The sequence below is a fragment of the Cricetulus griseus genome (assembly GCF_003668045.3).
Source record: "Cricetulus griseus strain 17A/GY chromosome 1 unlocalized genomic scaffold, alternate assembly CriGri-PICRH-1.0 chr1_0, whole genome shotgun sequence".
Classification (NCBI taxonomy): domain Eukaryota; kingdom Metazoa; phylum Chordata; class Mammalia; order Rodentia; family Cricetidae; genus Cricetulus; species Cricetulus griseus.
Genome location: NW_023276806.1, coordinates 162,434,141 through 162,455,831, shown reverse-complemented (window position 1 = coordinate 162,455,831; position 21,691 = coordinate 162,434,141). Strand labels below are relative to the sequence as shown.

The 21,691-nt window shown below is 41.9% G+C and overlaps 1 long non-coding RNA gene across 1 annotated transcript; it reads right to left on the bottom strand.

Moving 5' to 3' along the window:
* Positions 1–3,015: 3,015 nt before the first annotated feature.
* LOC113833322 lies at positions 3,016–19,700 on the bottom strand. Its single transcript, XR_004772185.1, has 2 exons — positions 19,331–19,700; positions 3,016–4,522 (listed from the first exon to the last, which is right to left on the bottom strand). It is a non-coding gene; the product is annotated as an uncharacterized LOC113833322 (long non-coding RNA).
* Positions 19,701–21,691: the final 1,991 nt, after the last annotated feature.

Genomic DNA, 21,691 nt, shown 5'->3' with positions numbered 1-21,691 from the left:
TAGACTTGTAAATGAATTTAACTGGCTCCTTGGATGGTGACTGAGAAAGACCTTTATTTAAATATATACAATGAATTGTGGCCTTTGATCCTTTTGTATTCAAAGGTATTATACTTTCAAAATTACACAACACAGAGAGAAAGGAGTTCTAACAACCACCAAAAGCAGGAATCTACAATGCAAAAATCTGTGTTAGCAACAAAGAATCCAGATTTTGGAGAGAGCAGACTGGTGTTCAAGTTTGGCAAATTATCTTTAAATTTTAGCATTTTGCTTTTGGTTCTTAAAAAATTGGAAAAAATATATGAAAAGGATAATTTTTTAAAACAAAAATCACTATGTAAATGTAACATTATTATTCTTTGAATCTCGCAATAGAAAAGTCAGGGGCATCTGCTTGTAAAAGAATATACAAAGCACTTTTGGAGCTGGGCATGGTAGAAAACTCCTGTAGTACTAGCACTTAGGACGCTAGCGAAGAAGAATTTTGAGTTCAAGGCTGGCCTGGCACAGTAAGACAATGTCTCAAAAAACAAGATCAGACAGAAATCAAAACAACATACCAAAAGAGAGACTTTCATGGGGATAACGTCCATGAAAAGGTAAAAGTGTCTTATGCTGGGTCATAGTGCCTTGTGAGAGGAATTAACTGTGCTATCGATGTCATGGTGGTACCCAGAAACTAGATACAAGTGGAGGGTGTGGAAGGGATGGTACTCATACTGTGGAAAACGGAATTCACTACAATTTATTTCTTTCCCTTCCTCCTCTCCCTCCAAGAACCAGTGTCTATACACATCTGCATCACTTATTCTGTATGCTGGGATAGTGACACATATTGTTGGCTCATCATTCTTTTTGCTGGGATCTTGTTCCAACGGTCTGTTGCTATGTAACAACAGCTCACAAAGTATAAGATGTGTGACAGTTAGGATGCTACCAGCTGCAAGACACAGGAATGTAGGTCATCTCAGATGACAGGAACTTGTGAGCTTGGAGGTGACAGAGACTCTCCACACAACAGCCAGATCATGTTAAGGACTGTGGTTCTGCTTCTGCTTTCTCCCTGACTGTTCCCCTCCACAGCGGATGTCACAACATTGCATCCTGGCACGACACTGATTCCTCCCATGGCCAAGCCTAAAGGCAGAGTGGATGACAAGATGAGAGCAGGATAGGTGGCTTTGTTTACTTGACACCCCTACCCCCCCTCTCTCTCCATTAATTTAGAAAGTAAAATCTTTCCCAGATATCACTTACTCACTCAATAAAAAATGTCTTACTGCTCATTGGTCAGCATTGGGTCTTAACACTTGTCCCTCTGCTGTTTACTAATAAAGGGGAAACCACAGTCCTGCTTATCCAATCCCCAAGAAGCTTTGCAGAAAGCTGTCTTTCTTGAACATGTGATTATCTGTGTCTCTACCAAATTAAAGTGACAAGGATGAAGGAAGATGGAGCTGACTGACAGTGTGTGCCAGGCTCATGCTTACATGTCCTTCTCAGTCTGTGGGGCACCATCTGGCAATGCCTTTTCAAACACTGGTAGTCAATGTCATTGTATAGATTCAAGCAGCACCTTGGAGATTTCCACAGATAGAGTCCTTTTCCGGACCATCTCAGTAGAGAATCAAATACCAGGAACAAGCCAGGTCTATTGAGCACTTGCTATGGGCCAAGTGAGTGTATGGTGCTCCTGTCTCATCTCTCTTGTTAATTGTAAAAAGGGTGTGTGCTAGCTATCTTGTAGGAATGAAAATCAGAGAGAAAACCATTAAGGGTTTGTGGAAACACACTCCTAAGTGGGACATCTATATTAAGCCCCCCATGCAAGGCTCAGGGGATATCACGGGAGAGAGGGTGGAAAAAATGTAAGAACCAGAAGTTGGGAAATACCACTGTGCAACCCCATCTTTTAGACATGCCGTGGTCGCTGCACTGTTGCACTGTTGCACTTTGAACTCACAGCAGCCGTGGTTACCTGCACAAGACCTACATGAAATAAGGAAGCCAACATTCTGTTAGGCAGCCCCACCCTTCCCTAAGAACTGATTGGCAATTAATAACTGCTGAAGGAGGAAGAGCTATTTCTCTTCCGTGGTATGGCTACTTGTAAGTGTCCATGCTCCAATAAATGACCACAAACATGCTGTAATCCAGGCAAACCTGGCCCCGCCTCTCACCTACCTGTGCATGGCAGGTGTATGTACCCTGGCTCTTTAAAAGAAAGACCCTGCCCACTTCTCTCTCTTTCCTGCTGTTTCCCTGGGGCAGACAAGACTATTCCTCTCTCCCTCTTTCCTTCTGTCCTTTCTCTGTCTCTGTGTCTCTTTACCTCTTTTCTCTTCCCTTCCTCCCTCTCCCTTCTAATAAAACTTCTCACTTAAGCTCCGTTTACCTGGAATGTTTGTCCCCTGCCTCAGTTATCCTCACCTGCCGTGGAATCCGCCAAGGTTCCCCACTTGCTGTGTCATAATACATATATTCATCTAAGCAACCCTAAAGAAACTAATCGGAACAAATAAATAAAAAAAACAATAAATAAAACCATAAGTTTGAGAGGGACTTGGGAAAGAAGGAATACGGAATGGAATAAGGGAGGGTATGCAGGCTGAAAATGACTAAAACAAATGGTACGCATATATGGAATTACCAGAGAATAAGTTAAAAACATAGAAAAAAAAAAACCCTAACAATCAAACTCCCACAACAGAGTTAGTAGAGACAGAAATTAAAGCTCATGTCCCTTTAAGTTCAAGGATGATGTGGCTCCCTATATATTAACAATCAGCTATTATGTAAGCTCCTCTTCCCTGCTTTCCCCCACCCCGTGATAGTCTCATCTCCTGAGCCCTTTCCCTACAGACCCCGCACCACGCTCGGGTAGACCAGAGTGAGTAGCAAGAGCCAGAGGCCTCCAAACTTTCTAATCAATGCCAATCCACCTTCTGAAAGTTTTGTACTGAGGGAATAATGAGAACAGCAAAGAAAAAAAACAGTCATCACAAACAACAGTGACAGCACATTGTGGTCTTTTATTTCATGTCACCGACCTCATCAATTTGACCGATTTAGGGTCGACCGATAGTTGGATGCAACAGCTACAAGGGTGCATACCTTGAATACTCAGATTAAAACTCAAATTGCTTTTGAGATTCAGAATCATTTTGATATTGGATATTTTCACGGTTAATGGCACTGAAAGACCTCACTGTATAAATGCTTTGACCTCAGAAATTTGGTGAGCTGCAGACAGATAGTACCTGGGTGTCCGTATTACTTCTGGCTGTCTGACGGAGAAAGTGGATGATTGACCTCTGCGATGGAGGACATTTCAGCCAGAAAACAGTCATTAGACTCTTCGAGGAGTTTTCCTGATGAGGCAGCCCAACTTTACCAATGTTTGCTTCAGAATCTTCAGGACGATGCCACATATAAACTCTGTTTTTGGAAATATTTTCACCGAGGGCTTATTTGGGGATGCTTTCTTATGGGACAAAGGCAGCCAGGCATCAGTTTGGGAAGCCTATTTTAAATCTAAAGATTGTGCTGTCTAGGGGCTCACAAACACATTGCCCTCTGTTAAACAGAATGAAACAGATTCACACCAATCCCTGCCCCGTCTTGTGACACAAGCTTTGCTTCCCTTCTGCACACGACTTTCTATAGGATGGAAACCGAACAGAGGGAATTATTCAATTCAGGTCACTCCTTATGCCCTCTGTTCCCCAGATGTGTGTGTGTGTGTGTGTATATGTGTTCGGTCATGTGTACACATGCTTGGGAGGCCAGAGGAAAACTTCAAGTGTCATTTTTCAGAAATCATCTATCTTTTACATTTTGGTGTAGGCCTGGAACCCACCTACTAGGCTAGGTTGGCTGGCCACTGAACCTCAGACAGCCACCTGTCTCCACCTCACTTGCACTGGGATCACAGGTGTGCCACCCCACCCAACTTTTTTTTTTTTCTAAACGAAGGTTCTGAAGATCAAACAAGGTGAGCATTTAACCGACCTGTTTCCGCAGCCTGCAGATCGTTTGATATTCATTGAAAGTTTTTTTGTTTTGTTTTTAACAAAACTGCATATGAGCTAGGCTTTGCAGGTTTTGTTCTAAAAACAATAGCTGCCAGGCTGGTCTTCAACCTGAGACATGTGCAAGTGCTATCATGACCAATGCACACACTCATTTATGTCTCTCTCCCTGCTCCCCACTGTGGTTGTGTCTTTGTGTGAGCACGCATGTGAGAGAAAGCCTCATTAAAAGAAATCAGGAACTTGGTGATTGTGAGTCTGAAAACAAAGGGCTGGTAACAAGTCAAAACTACCCACTGGAACCTTTATCGTCATTTCTTTTGGCTCTTAACAGCCTTACAAGAAGTAAGCGTGTCTCCAGGGAGGTCTTGCAACCGAGAGTTTGAGAAACAGCCCATTTGGAAGTCGTCAGCTGCAAGGAAGGACTTGAGGTTCTACTTGGGTGACTGGCCAGTTTCTTTGTTCTGTTTGTAAATGGCAGCAGGGAGCTAGAAAAGAAAAACACATTTTTCAGATCTGAAAAGTGACTTACCCCAAAACACATTGTCTTGGCTGATGTGGTCTTTGAGTCCTATAAATTGGTGCCTCTGTGTGTGGGTGCCTGTAGTACAGGTGTGGGGTGTGGGAGAGGGTGCCAGTCTGCAGCTGGGCATCTGGAAGGGGAAATTCATCCAGCTGTTGCAGAACAAGAGCAGGGTCTAATTCATGCATAATTCAGGCAGCTATGCATGTCCATGCATAACATCAGACATGCATGTCACAGAGGGAACAAATGGTCACTTTCAACTTCCATCCTTCTTTGGAGCACAGTGTGAAAGGTGCCTTTGTCCTTTTGTGTACCTTGACCATGAGTCTGGAACTATGTTTGCAGGTAGGGCAGTGAGTGTGACCCTGGATCCCCCCTGGGAGCCTCTCTCTGACCAGTGTGGAAAAGAAACATGTTGAAACCTATGTGAACAAAGCATTGGTCTGATTTTTTAACTCAGTTCCTGCTAATTTCTCTTAGGATTTCATGCACCATGCTGTCTGAAAAAAATGTATCTTTTTTTCTTTAATTACTACTCATATTTACATATCCATTCCCACATCCCCTTGCCCTCCCATCCTCCCCCCAAAAATGTATCTTAAGCTTTTACATATCATCTCTTTCTATTCAATCTTCCTCAGCCATCACGACCAAGAGGGAATTAATTTCCTGCCTTGGTGAGGGAGAGTTTAGTTTGCAAAACAGACCCGACTTCACATCCTGTTCTATCTTTTTAACTCCACTTCCCTCGGATCTTCCAAAGAAGAAATTCTGTAATAAGCTGGGTGTAAGTCAAGTTTCTCTTTCAGCTAAACCTCAACTGCCTGCCGTGGTTTTCACTGTGTCTCTGAGATGTGTGGTGACGGCTTTGAGAGCTGGCTGAAGAAAACCAAAACACCACACAGCATATAAACATCCAGCCTAGACTTCCTGAATATGTATGTAAAACCTATGCGATGACACACCCTTCCATCTCCACTCTTATCTGGAAGAGTGTCTCTTTGTTGTTTTGATCCATAAGATGCCTGTGGCAGAGATGAGCCTGTTACACTGTAACACTGATCCCTTGAGTGATTGGTTCAGGACCGAATAATAAGGAACATATTTATTTCCGGCTCCTCCCTGGCACAAAGAAGCCAGACTTACTACACAGCACCCGTAGAAAAATGAATTCTGTTACTTCTGTAGCCTTTCATTCCAAGCTTTTGGTTTTGTTTTCTCCTTGAGCCTGAGTCATACTCTCTTCTGGATCCTATGAAACCGTGCCCCGCCCCCCGACCCCCAGCACCTCCTCTGTAGTAAGCTATCTTCTCTGTCTTTAAACTCCGTTTGAATTGAGTCTCTGCCACTCGCCAGAAAACAAATCTCAAGCAACATATCAACTGTCTTTCAAAATCCCTCTAACCTGGTGTGGGTTTGCAACTCTCACTGGACCAGTGGAACCCTGACTCATGGGGGACCCAGACAGGGGTGTGGAAGTCAGGATGGCTTTAACTTCCTGTTTTGCCATTGACTGACTGTGGCCTTGGGTAAATCGCTCAACCTTCCCAACAGTATTGTTTTTCTTGCTTGCATTGTTTTAAGATCTAGACACCACAAATGTGAAGTAGCGAGCCTGATAGGCAGTCATCAGTGGCCTTTAGACTCTAAAAATAGCTGTTGCGACTACATGAAAAGTTCTCCTGTAAGTGGGATCCCAATGGCAACAGAGTCAGGGTATCTGGGTCATTTCTTTCATCTTGTTTTCTTTTTAGCCCACCCACTTTTTCTTTCCAGTGCCTGGGATCAAGCTGGAGCCTCGTATATGCACTTGCTAGACGCTTGGTCTCCTGCCGAGCTGCACCCCGTGCCCTTTCCTCCTCTTTTCATCTCTTTGTCCTCTTTCCCTTTCCATTTAGTTTTCTTTTAGAAGTCCAAATGTTCACTCATCTGATGACTAGGAAACGGCTACAGAGAACTGTAGAGAACTCCTTTAATAAAGAATACATGTGCATGGATGTCACATTCAGGTCATAGCTCATGTGTGGAGATCAGAGGACAACTTTTGGAGGTCTGTTCCTTCCTTCCACCAGGAGTCATAGGGCTAACTCAGGAAATTTGGTTTGTATGGCAAGTGCTTTGATCCACTGAGGCACCTTGCCTACCTCAGAGAAACTTTGAATACACTGTCTTGCCAGAATAATTTTCTCCTTGGTTTCAAACCCACTATATTGGGGTTCCAGGAGTTTTTCTATGACCTTTTGTCTCAGGTGAGAGCCCCAGAGAGTGAGTGGCAAAGATGTGCACAAGTGTTTAACTATGGAGTGTTCATGGGAACCCAAGCTAGGGAGCCAGTGCCAAGCAAAGGTGTCATGGGTTGTCACATAAAAACCTCTCCAAACTGGAATAACCTATCAGAGCTGTCCTGAAAGCGGGCAAGGCAGTTCAGCCTTCCTGCCTCTGCTTTCAGGGTTGAGTGGCTCCCTTCTGCCAGGGGCAAGGTCTATAAAGAGACATAACCGGTGTCAGATAGCAGCTTGCATCTGGAAGAACCAAGGTCCTGAAGAGAGTGTCTGACTTGTGCAAAGGGAATCCTCCACAAAAAAAAAAAAAAAAAAAAAAAAAAAAAAAAAAAAAAAAAAAATTGACTTCTAAGCTTGTCGCTGAATCTGTCATTGTAGTGACTGAACATTAAACAAAGGCTTTGTACCCATTAGAGGATTCAACTGTATGATCTGGAAGAGTGTAAGCATCACTAGGTACTCCATTTCAGAGCTGTTGACATCTCTGATTTGGGCAAAACATTCCTGAGCCACAGTGGCAGAAAGTGATACTAAGTCTATACAAAGTATAGCCTGCTTCCTAGTGACCAATCAAGTGCCAAATTCCACATCTGCTGCTCAGGTTGCTGCATCTCAAAGCCCTACATAGGCTGATTCTGGGAACCATATTCACCAATCTCTATAATCCAATAGGGCTCAGAGACAAAAGACATGCCATGTCATCACAGTCTAGGAAAGTTCTGAGGTGCTAAAACCAGGAGGCATGACATTTGGGGTCTTTAAAGGCTGGATGGAATGCATAAAAAAAGCTCAGGACAATGGAGGAGAATTGAAAACTCCGTCCTATCCCATTATCTCCAAAGGAGGAGGGTAGCATAGCTGATCATTTTAGTCATGCTGAAAATGGTCTTTGAAGATTTCTCAGATCTAGGTCCCAAGCTAGAACCTCTACTATCCAGCAGTTGAGGGTGTGTGTCTGGATCTTGTAGAATATCTGATTCCTCTTTCATATATTGGGTCCCTGTGACACTGAAAGCCCTCTACCTTTTTTTTTTAAATATTAATAAAAACACTGATTTTTAATTATGCGTTGGGTATGCACACATGACTGGAGTTGCCCCGGGAAGCCAGTAGAGTCAGATCTTTCTTGCACTGGAGTCACACGCAGTTGAGCTGCCCATGTAGGTGTTGGGAATTGAACTCAGATTCTCTTTTAAGAGCAGTAAATGTTCCTAACTGTTGAGCCATCTCTCCAGCCTTCACTAGGGGTAGTTTCCAATCATTGTTTTGCTATCATTGCACATCAAAAGTCAAGTCAAGTGACTAAGTTCAGAGTAACAGAAAACAAGAATTCATCTCTTTGATGTCATGCTTCCAGAATGTAGTGAGAGGAAAACTGTATACTCAAGCTAATCATGGTAAGTTGTACAGATATTCATGGTTGATATTCATGGAAGCCATGGATTTAATTTTCCTAAAAGGAACCGATTTGCCTTGTAATCCCAACTACATAGTTGTATTAAAGGACACAAAATTTTTGTACTGCTATGATGTGCTCTTCCCTTACCAGAGTCAACCAATACTGGGGTCAGTGTGTGTGTGTGTGTGTGTGTGTGTGTGTGTGTGTGTGTGTGGTGTACCGGGGCAAACATTCTACTACTGAGCTACACCAAGCACTGGAGCCAACATCTTAGAATTGTCCTGTGAGTGAACTCCTCCAGATGCAGCTGGAGACCAAGGGTGAGACTACAATTCGTCTTGGTCATCACCACATGGAATTGGCATTAGGTGGGTAGAAGAGAGGGATAAGAGGACAGGGGCCAGGCAATGTCTAAGTGTCTGTTTCTGTTTTCAAGTTTCTAAATCTTAAAAAAAGATTCTTAAACTCTGCAATGTTTGACTGCACAGGCCCTGGTTCAAGTACCAAAATACCCTTCTTATGAATGCTTTTTGCTGCTACCATGAACTGTGTCCCTGCATCTGTAATTAAATAAAGACCACAACTAAAGATGTATGCAAATTACTTTTTCTTTTTTTTTCTTTTTGGTTTTTCGAGACAGAGTTTTTCTGTGTAGTCCTGAAATCTACTCTATAGACCAGGATGCCCTCCAACTCGAAGAGATTCACCTGCCTCTGTCTCCCAAGTACCAGAATTAAAGGCATGAACTACCTCTGCCTAGTGCAAATTACTTTTTCATTTATTTAGTGTTTCTCTGTTAAGATTGTTTTATTTAATGCAGACTCTGTCTCATAGATCCCAAAGTCTGAAGTTGCACCACCTTTTGTGATCTCAGAAACTAAGCAGGGTCCAGTATGATTAGTGCTTGGGTGGGAGACTACTCCAGCCCATGTTATTTATTTATTTGTTTGTTTTTTTGCAGATTTTTTAATCTGAATTAGAAACAAGATTGTTTTACATGACAATCCCAGTTCCCTCTCCCTCTTGTCCTCCCCTTCCACCCACCCAACTAAAACCCTACTTATCACATACCCTTTCTGCTCCCCCTGGATGGTGAGGCCTTCCATAGGGTGTCATCAGAGTCTATCGTATCCTTTGGGATAGGGCCTAGGCCCACACTTGGCTCAGGGAGTATTCCTCTATGTTGAATGGGCTCCCAAAGTCCACACCTATGCTAGGGATAAGGACTGACCTACTACAGGAGGTCCCATAGATTTCCGAGGTTTCCTCACTGAAACCCATGTTCCTGGGGTCTGGATCAGTCCCTTGCTGGTATCCCAGCTATCAGTCTGGGGAGCAAGAGTTCCCCCGATGTTCAGGTCAGTCCAGCCCATGTTAATATAAACAAATGGATGAACACATAAACAAAGAGGAAGGACAATCCTTACTTACTGTGGAATGCCAAATGTTGCACAGAGAAAAAACTTAAAGAAAGCATCCATGGATGCTGCAAGTAGCTACATAAACTAGATGAGCAGTAGGGTACATAGTTAAGAAGTTTTCTTTTCACAAACGATTGTATGACTACAAAGTAAAACATAGTAAGTCTATAGTCGATAAGTCTGCAGAACTTACTTTATTATTAGCAGCATGGGGAGAAGGAGTCAAACAAGCCAGGATCAACAAACAAAGGAAAAAAGAATGTTTCCAGATGGAAGGAAACTAAAAAGACAAGATAAGCAGATATAGAACATGACCTGGATAGGACTACTGACAAAATCTGAATATAAGCAATGGACTACTGATGTATTAATATTACATTTCCTAATTTTGATCACTAGATTATAATTATGCAATATGATAATTTTTAGTATTTCAGAGCAATAGGACATGTTTTTTTAAAATCTATTTTCAACTGGTCTAAAGAAAGAAAAAATATTTTCTCTATTCAGGGAGATAAATAGATAACAATGGAGGAAATATTAAAATATAAGAATTGGTTAATCTAAGAACAGGACAGATCTTTACATATTTTTGCAGTTTTTCTTTAATTTTATATGAAATAGAAACTTTAAAACAATAATCTCGCTGTACTCATTTTGGGGGAGATGACTACTGCTTATTCATATGATGCAAAGAATAAAATGAAAATAGTATGGGTTAAGGATTTAGCTCAATGGTAGAGCACTTGTCTAGCAAGCACAAGGTTCTGGGTTCAGTCCTCAGCTCCGGAAAAAAAGAAGAAAATAGTAAAAGCAATTGATAGAGCTGCAGTATTACTTATAAAATTTTAAAATTCATTTAACTTGTCTGAAGATAATCAACATACCACGAAAAGTCGAGTCCATTTCCCTGAGGTGGCTCACCAAATGCAATATTGACAAATTTGAATGAAGCCCTTTGCAAATGCCATAGAGTTCTAAGGCTTTAATGTACATAAAGATTACAATGACACTGTTAAGTCAATTCTGATGGAGCTGCTCCAGAGTGATGTGATACCTCATTCTCTCTCTCTCTCTCTCTCTCTCTCTCTCTCTCTCTCTCTCTCTCTCCCTCTCTCTCAAAGTTGGTCTAAAGCTGACCATGTGTATCAGCCTGGACTGACCCCTGGGTGCCGGGACTGAAGTGTGTTTATGATCATAACAAATGATGTGTATCTCTAATGGTCCCTCACTGGGCCCCATACTGCAGACAGCAATGCTAGGGGTTTGCTGACCTGCTTTGTGTGCTTGTAATGTTCTGTTGGAATACCTCTAAGCATGTGCATCTGTTTAGATGCAGTCTGAACAGGGCTGACTAGCTGTAGATCCCACCTGGCTTTTTTTTTTTTTTTTCTTTTCTTTTCTTTATGGAAGCTGTGGCCCTTTGGTCTAGAGTAGTTACAAGCACAGGATCTGGACTAAGAATGTCTGTGTTTTTTATTCTGGCATGGCTGTATGTCTTGTGTCAGGAAGACTTTTTGGTTCAGTTTCTTGTTAGTAGGGAGACAGTGGCAGCACTTTGCTAGGGCTGTGGAAAGGTTACATGAAATGACACAGGGACTCTCATACAAAACTCAGGGACTCAACTTAAAATCTAGCTTCATCCAGCAGGTCTTTGAAGGAGCTAGAGAAGCCAGTTTTCAGGTAGTTTTTTATCCATGTGGCCCCTGGAGCTCCATTTTGAGGCAAACATATAACAAGTTTCCCAATTCATTAAATATTCAGTCCCCTCCCCCACTCTCCCTCCAGCTTCCTCCTCAACACCACCCCTGTCATTCTCAGCAGGTGAAAGTGGGCCTCGATTCTTCTTCCACATCAGCTCATCCAAAGCCATTGGCATCAAACTTCAAATCACCTTGCACCCAGGTAGACTGTCTGTAGACTGTTGCTAATGTAGCAAAGGCCTGAAATGGACGTCTTCTTTAGCTTGGGCTCAGAACTTCAATTGGTGATGGTTTCTTTTGTCTGCAGTTCTTCTCTTAGGCCCTCCCTCGACTGCTTTTGGAAGGCATTCTGCAAATTCAGCCTAGCAATGATCAGAGCTCATTTCTTAGGTGGGGCTTGACTGTCAGCTGAATAAAAGGGAGTCAAAAGGACCTTTGAGGCCAGGTGAATGGATCTTATTAATATGGCCTGAGGCTTAGAAAATGACCACCACACACTATCAGGCCAGAACACTGCCCACATGACCTAAGGAGTTTGCTATGGTTTTGGAATATTGGACTCCACCCTTGAAATACTTTGCCCTTAGGATAGTAGATCCAACATTTTTGGAAGGTGAACACAATGTGTGTTCACCAATGTAGCAGGCTTCGTGAAAGATTTTTCAATTACCCTTGACTCTGACCCTGGTGCCCACACAGACATCCACCCAAATATGCATTGAATCAATTTGAGTAGATTTTATTATTTAAAAAGAAAGCTACAAAATGAGTATCATGTCTTAATATCATGGTTTAATATTCTGAAAGTTTCTTTTAATTGTTAACGACATTTATTATCTCAGCAAATATCTATTAAGTAGCTATTGAGCTAGGTGTCTGGGTATTAGATATTAAGTAGGATTCTGGTTTAATTATTCTCCTAAAAAGTTTTTTAATTAGTGCACAGAATGATGGGATACATTATGACATCTTCATACATATGTATCGTTGAACCTTGCTCATATTCAACAACCCCTCTACCCTCCCCCACACTGATCCCTTTCCTCTCTCAGAATAGTTCCTCTTCTGCCTTCAGGTCAAATGTCTAAACACATAAACAGTACTGTTTTGAGTTGACAATTAAAGCTAAGCATTGATATCAATAACACATTATTGTTCCAGACCACACTAAACACAACTTCATACCACAGGCTGTCTTTCTCTATATCCTCAATACAACAGGACTGTCTGTCTGTCTGTCTGTCTGTCTGTCTGTCTCTCTCTGTGCATGTGTGTGTGTGCATTTAAATCTTGATTCTTCATAGAAAAGAACCTCAGGATTTCTTAACAGTATTTTCTTATCTCTCCAGAATTCAGTGGTGTCTAAAATACTCCATCATGTGCCAATGGTCAGCTCAGTTGTGAATTGAACCAGACTGGAGACGCTGAGTAGCCTCAGATTGTCCTTTGCCATTCTTAGACTTTGAGGAATGGAAGAAGCCACCTCTGAAGACAGCTAGAACAGTAAAGCTCTATTATAAATGATTTGAAAGATGGATTTCAATATCTTCTTTCATGGTTCAGAGTTTCTGGTCTAGAGCAACCTTTGACCCGGATTAAGACCATTCTGAATCTGAACCCACCCGTCATACAAATCATATCACATGGAATGCTGTGATTAACAAGTGGGAGATGCATCATAGTTTTTGCTGTTCTTTCCTAATTCACATGAAGCCTCAAGGTCATAATGAGGACTTTGGAATAAACAAGGGGGAAATCACTGGAAGGATTTGAGCAGAAGAGGGACATGATCTGCATTAAGTTTTGCTTTCATTTTTGTTTTTTGTTTTAATTTTTAGGATCACCAGAAGAGAACTTGACAAATTTGCTTTGATGTGTAAGTTCGTCCATGAAGCATCCATTGATACCTCATCCGAGGAAGTACTGTAGAATGAAGGACTGTGTCTCTCTAAAATTCTTACATTGATACCTGATCCTCAATGTGAAGACATCTGATGGTGGAGGCTTTGAGTGTTAATTAGATCATAAAGGCAGAAGCTATTGGGATTATTGCTCTTATAAAGAGGTATGAGGGGGTCCCCTTGTTTCTTCTACCTTGTGAAGTACAGTGAGATGGCAGTAGTCATAGGCCAGGGAACGGAACTTTTCCAGACACTGTTGGTGCCTCTGTCTTGCATGTAGCAGCTTCTAGAACTGGGAGGTAATAGTTTGTGATGCTGCTAAGCCTCCTCATCCATGGCATTTCGTTTCAGCAACCCTAATGGACTAACTCAGGGAAGTTTTGAGGATTTAGGAAAAGCCAGCCTGTGGTATGAAGCTGTGTTTTGTGTGGTCTGGAACAATAATGCTTTATTGATTGCAGTGCTTAGCTTTAATTGTCAACTCAAAACAACCTATAACAGCTGTGAAGAGAGTCTTAGTGAGAGTCTGTCTATAACAAGTTGTCTTGTTGACATGTCTGGAGGGTATTCTCTTAAGGTAATTAATGTGAGAAGATCCAGCCAGTTATGGGTGGCACCATCCCCTAGGCAAGGGATTCTGAATGGTATATGAATGGAGAAATGGATCTGAGTACAAGCAGTCAAGCAGACGAACAGGCATGTGTGCATTTCTCTCTGCTCTTGACTGTGGATGTGAAGTCACTAGCTGTTTGAAGTTCCAGCTCTGACTTCCCCACAGTGGTGGATTGTAACCTATAAATAGAAATGCATCCTAAATTGTATTTTGTCAGAATATTTTATCACAGCAATGAAATGAAACTAGAATGTTGATAGGGAGCAGCTCAGTTGACTAGCCTACAAAGTTCCCTTGCTTCCTAATAGTTTAAGCAGTTGTCAGGGGACTGTAAATGTTCCCAAGTGTCCCGAGGAAGCCATATGTTGAAGTTCAGAGTGAAGCTGCTTAGTGTAAGGACTTATCTTTTGCACATTATAAGTCAGGAATTCAAATGTGAATTCAATAAGTTATAAACTTGGAAGAACCTACCATCCCAACTACACTGTAGTCTGAAGACAAGACCAGACAGGAACTTGATAAGCAAAACCAATCAAATCTTGCTAGTAATCTGTTGATGGTTCATTCTCTCTAAGTGTGTACTACCCAAGTGTGACCTGCCACTACTCTGGAAACAGATGACAACCTAAGGATGAACAAGGACAAGGGTAGAAAAAATTTAAACTACTGAAGTTTTTTTAAATATCCTGAGTCACTCAAGAGATTACCCAAACAGGAATATACTAAGTTCCATGTTGAAAGTAGATATAGACCCTGGGGTTCCATTTTCATAAGAATAGCAACAACACTAATCAAAGAACAAGAAAGGAAAATTGATTAGAATATAACAACTTACTGGCTTTCAAAGTAAAGTAAAAATAAAACACACTATCTTCTAAGAAAAACGTAGAGTTTACATAAGGAAAAACAAATTCTATCCATCCAAAGGACTCCAAGAAAAGCCCTGATTTGATATTTTTTGTTATAAAGAATTCTATTTTCCCCTTTTTAAAAATGTTTATTTAGTATCCTCCATGTGCCAAGTGCTAATTGAAACAGAGTGATGCACTAAGAATTAGGTCTTGGGGCCTATGTGTTTGGAACCACTCAGAAAGCCAGTCACTGAAAACCTCCCAAGTGCCCACAAAAGAATGCCATTCCGTTGATACTCATATTTAACACTTTTTGTTTTTTTGTGAGACAGGCCTTGATATGCAGCCCAGGCTGGAACATGCATCGTTATGCCACAACTTCCTTAGAACTGGGGCTGGAACTGTATGATATCACACCTGGCTTTTAGAACGTTCAAAGGTGTTATGAATAGCATCAAACACATGCACACAGTGGGAAACTATAATTCACAAAGTATTGGTAACTTTAAAAGCTGTATATTTCAAAATAGCCAGAAGATTTTATGTTCTCACCATAGAGAAATAATATTTGAGAGGACGAATATGCTACTCAAAATTTCATCATTATATATTACATATATATTGAAACATCACCCACAGTGGTCCACAAATAAGTATAACTATTGTGTCAACTTTTTTTTTGAGACAGCTTTTCATTATATATCTCTGGGTAGCCTGGAAGTTGGGCCTTAAACTTGCTATGGTCTTCCTGCCTCTACCTCTTAAGTCTGGGATTAAGGGCAAATGCTCCCATGCCTAGCTTCAATGACTATTTCTCAATGAGAAGGATACCCACCTCCAGAAATGGAAATGTACCTGAGACTTGTGGGTTTTCTGGGAAAAGTCCCTCCACTGTGATGCCTGTAGGGAACAAATGATGTTAACAATGTTGGGGTTGTAAGAAAGCAAATTTCCTATCATGGTCTCATCTTCTAGTCTGTTTTCTCTTTCTTGTGGAATGAAAGAAAAGCCTCTCCCTATGTGTTGGCAAGTATTTCTGGAACCAAGGCAGAGTCAGTGCCTGCATTTGGAGTATAATTGCTCATGCAGGCTTCTCTTTGACACATGGGTATCCAGCAAGTCATTCTGGAGTGTTAGAATTTTGTTTCTTTACTCTCATGATTCGTTTCTGAGAACCCATGTTTTTGATGTGCTGGCCCTATCCCATCCTGTATACTTTCTCAGGTGTACATTACATGGAACCATTTGTGTCTTCCCTTTGTTATTATCTTGGTTTTGTTCCCAGGCTACCTAGCAGTAGCTTACGTTTATTGAAGGTTGGATGTTTGTCAAATCCTCTAGCTGGATTTTTCCAATCAAATTCTCATACTAAACCTGTGAAGTAGGCATTGCCTTCATGTTGCAGACCAGAAAATCGACACATGGAATGATGGATTGCTTTATCCATGAATTCAAACCCATGGTAGAAGTGCGTTTTGAGCCCAGGCAGGCTGACTCTGAAGTCTAAATGCTGAGGTGTGATAACCTAATGCCTCCTGCATATGGAAGCTCTTGGCTGCCCACTTAAGTCACCGATGATTAATAAACAATTTGTCTACCCAGCTTTAAATAAATTATCGTTCCCCTCTCCCCTTCTTCCTTATTCCACTCATTCCCCCTTCTCCTCTGTTCCTTCCTCTCCCCCACCTACCAATTCTGCATGCTGTATAGCCCAGGCTAGACTCTATCCTCTTGCCCTTGACCCAGCTGATGGGCATGTTCTTATGTTTTTGGTTTTGTTTTAAACCTATGTAGCCCACTCCAACCAGAAACTTACTTTGTACTCTAGGCTTCCCTCAAAGTCAAAGCAATCCTCCTGCCCCACCCTCCCATGTGCTAGGATTACAGGCTCATTCACTATTGGTACCTCAGTCCTTGTTTATAACTCTAAGATAGATCTTCATGGTGAGTTGATTCCAAATGTTCACGACTACGATTATTGTTTTAACATTGTTCCTGGACCAGTCATATAATAGAGTACACAGTAAACCGATAGGCAACCAAATGAAGACCCTCTTCTTAAAATGATACTAAATATTGACAGATTTGAAATCAGAAAAGAACGGAAGATAAGAAAACCAACCCAGAGAGCAGACTGGTACCACGACTTAGCAAGTAAAGCTGCTTGCCACCAAGATAACCTGAATTCAATCCCTGGGACCCACACAGTAGAATGTGAGACCCAACTCCTTTAACATCTGTATACCTCTGTGGTATATGCTCTCTCTCTCTCTCCCTCTCTCTGAACAAATATAATAAAATGTTTTAAAAATTGAAAAGAAAGATAAAAGTTATAATTTCCAAGCAATGAAGTTTCCTTGCCTCCGTAGGGAGTTGGTTGTTTGGGTACCATTTATTTTCACTTTGATGATGCATTTTATGTTGATCCAGTTTTGTAAAAGATTCCTGTTTCTTTTGCTTTGGTATTTTGAGACAGAGTCTTGCTGTGTAGACCAGGCTGACCTTGAACTCACGAGAACCTTAGTGCCTGTGCTTCCTATACTGAGGATCCCATAAACATGAGAGGACAGATGACTATTTTAATTTTTATTATTTGTTGTCATTTCATCTTTCAGTTGCTTGTAAAGTTTTCATGGGCTTTGCCATAAACATCCACCTGTTTCTCGTCACCAGCTTTGTGTCAGAAAAGTTCAGAGAAGTACAGAAAAAAATGTTTTTAAGATACATTTCCTCTGCTTTTTTAAAAAAAATGTGTTTATTGTATTTATTGATTTTGTGTGTGTGTGGATGCTCACTTGCTGCAGCATGTGTGGTCACAGAGAAACATACAGGGCTCAGTTCTCTCCTTCCACCCTAGGGGTCTTGGGATTGTACTTAGGTCATCAGCCTTGGCAACAGGTGCCTTTACTCACTGACTCAACTTGCTGGCCTCACTTTGTTTATAACTGGCTTTCTTTCATTTGTATGACAGTTAATCTCAGTTGCCAACTTGATGAGGTTTGGAGTCACCTGGGAGATGAACCTCTGGGTGTGCCTATGAGGAATTAATTATCTTGATTAGGGTAATTGAGGTAGAAAGGCCTGCCCACTGTGACCAGCCCCATTCCCCAGTTAGAATCTTGGACTGTACAAAAAGATGAGGATAAACTGGGCACAGACATTCATCTTTCCGCTCCTTGACTGTGGATATGATGTGACCATCTTCCTGCCACAAGGATTCCCCAACCACGATGAATGTACTTCCAATTATGAGCCCAAACCAAACCCTTCCTTTTTAATACAGTCTTAAGTCAGGGAATTTTACCACTGTAACAAAAATGCAGCTTGCTGTGGAGCCCAGGCTGTCCTCAAATTCACAGAAATCCTCCTGCCTCCCAAGTGCTGATATTACAGGGGTATATTTATAGGAAATTGCCCCCCAAACAGTTATGTATCATCATACAGCATTCTATGACTGTAGTTATGTGGTAGGGCTGGGAATTGCAAAATAAGAGTTTGAAGAGAGCTAAGCAAGTCTTTGACGCCATTTGTTGGCACCAGCCTAGATCATGGAGATGTTTTTATGTTTGCTTTTGTTTTCCTGCACTGCGGGGGACTGGACTGAGACCTTGATTCTATCCCTGAGCTATATATAACCCTTGTTCTCTTTTTCACTCTTTATTTGGAACAGGTTCTCCATAAGTTGCCTGGGTAGGCCTTAAACTCATGTGCTGCCTCCTCCTCCTGTCTCTAAGGCTTCTAAGTAGGTGGGGTTATAGGCCTGTGACAGCAGGCCTGGCTGTCTTTAACAGTAAGATGTGAGGTTATCTTATGAAGACAAAGAAGGAAAATAACAACCAGGAGGCTGGTGAGGGGCTAAGAGGATCTTGGCTGATAACCCAGATGTTAACAGTGCTTTGGAAGAAGTCAGTGCTTTGGAAGAAGTCATCGAGAGCAAGTCCTCTGGTAAGGAAACTGTGGAGGGAGGAGGGCTCCTTGAACAGGAGGATAAACACCTTTCCACACTCACGGTCACAGATGACTGATGCATTTATCTAATTATTATTTATCAATAAAAAAATTGGGGACTCAGATCTCGGGGTAAGAACCTGAAAAATCAGAGAAGCAGCAGAGCAGCCACCAGTGACCTCCTGTCTCTTCCATTCCTCCATCCAAAAGGCTGAGATCCTCTCTCCGCCGTGCCTTACTACTTCCTGTCTCTCTTACTCTCCTCAGTCCTCTAAAACCTCTACGGATAATTTTGGTCAGCTAGGGGCTAGCTCCACCCTCTACTCAAAGCAAACCTTATTATCAGAATGTAATCAAAATATCACACAACAGATGACTATGTGTTTATGGACAGCAATTTTTTTCCTTTAAGTAGTTTCTGCCAGAGAAGCTTTCAGAATGCTCAAAAGGTCAAAGATCAAATGATTTTTCCAGAGGGTGGATGTTAAAGGATAGAGTTAGTTTTTGGGGGGTCAGCCGTCTCACCACTGGCTTAACTAATTATATAGTGGCTTAACTAATTATGATTTTGCAATCATCCAAGAGATGTGTCCTAAATGAACCAAATTTGTAGAAAAAGAAACATTGTAGTAAGGTTAAGGGGCTCACTTACGGTTAAAGAGATGCTCCTTAGGGGATCTGGATCAAAATGTTCAACATTCTCCCAGTTTATTGGTGCCCCCTGCATCTGTCTTCTGAAGGTGCTGTTCCTCCCTGTCCATTCTGTCCTGTGGTGTACTGAAAAAATAAGCCACACCACATAGCCAGGGTGATTGGCACAGACAGGCTTCTATCTGCCAAATCTCAAGAAGCAAGGCAAAGCTGGAAGGCAGCTCCCAACAGAGGCAACTTGGCGTGGCTCCAGAGGACTAGGAGGTGAGATTGAATCTTCAGAGAGTCAGTTCCGAGCTGTGAATAATGCACTGTGGGCTTGCCTCTCTTCACACTGCTACGCTTGTTGTTTAGAGGCAAAACACAGAACTACAATGACTTTCCATGGCTTGCTACAGTCCATAAACCAAAGACAACCATTGCACCCTTAAGAATATTTTTCAGTCAACAGTGAGCTCTGACCCAGGTTAAGCTGAAGCAAGGTGTATTTTGAGAGGCGTTGAAGTGCCCAGTGTAGTACAGCTGGGACCATAGTAATAGTAGTGGCAATAGCTGTGGTACTTGGGTAATACAGCTGTGTGCAGCACTCACCACATAAAGACCTGCACATGGATTAACTCATAAGGTGTTACTGAGGTCCACTATCTGCGTGAGCATATGGAAGAAAAGAGGGAAGTGCAGGGTGGCCAGAGGCTGATGCAAGCACAGAGCTGTATTACAGCAGGCTATCATGTGACTGCTCAAACAGTAAAGACTGGAGACCACCCCAAACCAGCTGGGACCAACAAGGTTAACTGTTCTTAGATATATTATAACCGCATTTGCAGATAATTAGGCTTACAAAATAGTCTGCTTCAGTCATGCGTCTGACACTTTGAAGGGACCAGCTCCCTATTTCGGCAGCCATAACAGCTGAACATGTGCTTGTCTGACCTTGTCCTAGTCACTAGAAAGTCAGATGCCTGCCTCATGGCAAGGCACCAATCAGAAGTTAGCTGATGGTGCTATGTTTTATGGCTCTGGGTGTGCTTTACGGACAAGTGCACAGCAATGACATGCAGAGCATAGCAACCACCCTGGGAGGGCTTATGGGCCATAACAACCAGTTGGCCAATCAACACAGGGCAAGCCCTCCAAGCCTGGAGCCACACCAATCCTGAGCCTGTGCGTACCCCTAGACACTCCCCTTACACTGCCCTACAAGATCTCTATGCAGCCCATTTGAACTGTCTTTTTTTTAGCCATCCACCATGGCGGGTGGGTGAAAGACCCTAGCTAACATGGGATTAGCTCGTTAAACAACAATAAAGCCTCATGCAGTTTACATCAAGCTTTCAAATCTGCCTGGTGATTGGGGTGACTGAGGTCCTGGGCTGAGACCCTGGAGGTCTGAGCTTTCTGGGAGGTGGGGGGGTCTTACAGGAGGACTGGACAGTCTATGGGGCCTCTGGTAGTGGATCAGTGTTTATCCCTAGTGTACAAATGGATTTGTGAGCCCATTACATATAGAGGGATTCTCAGCCTAGACACACAGGGGAGGGCCTAGGCTCTGCTCCAAATGATGTGACAGACTTTGATTATAACACATGGAAGGCCTCACCCTCCCTGGGGAGCAGAAAAGGGATGAGATAGGGGGTTGGTGGGGTGGGTGCATGGGAGGAGGGAAGGGAGATTGAACTGGGATTGACATGTAAAACAAGATTGTTTCTAATTTAAGATCTGGGCAGTGGTGGAGCATGCTTTTAGTCCCAGCACTGGGGAAGCAGAGGCAGGCAGATCACTGTGAGTTCAAGACCAGCCTGGTCTACAAAAGCTAGTTACCAGGACAGCCTCCAAAGCCACAGAGAAACCCTGTCTTGAAAAACAAAACAAAACAAAAAAGATTGCTTCTAATTTAAATTTAAAAATGTTTTTTAAAAAGAAACCAATTTTGTTGTCATATTTGAAACCATGTACTTTTTTCCCTCTTCAATGGAATATTGGGAAGAATTTTAAAACTCAATTATTTCTATGATTTTTCTACAGTATCTGCATATATTACTAAGAAGTTTTGCTTTCAGCTTATCCCAATTTCTCTTTAACAATCATTTGATACTTGGTTCAAGGAATGGAGGGAAATATTTCTATGGTGCAAAATAAATGTCTGAAATTTGTTTCTAGATAAATAAAGTTTGAGGTATTTTGTACTCTTAAAAGTTAATTCTCGAAAACAAAGGAGAAGGTGAGAAATAATGATGTTAGATGGTAATAACTGAAAGAAAATGCACAGCAGGAAAGAGAAAAAGGAAAAAAGACAGGTGTCATTTTTTTATAAAATGGCCCAAGAAAAAAAATGGCCGAAGAAAGTACCACATAGGAGGTG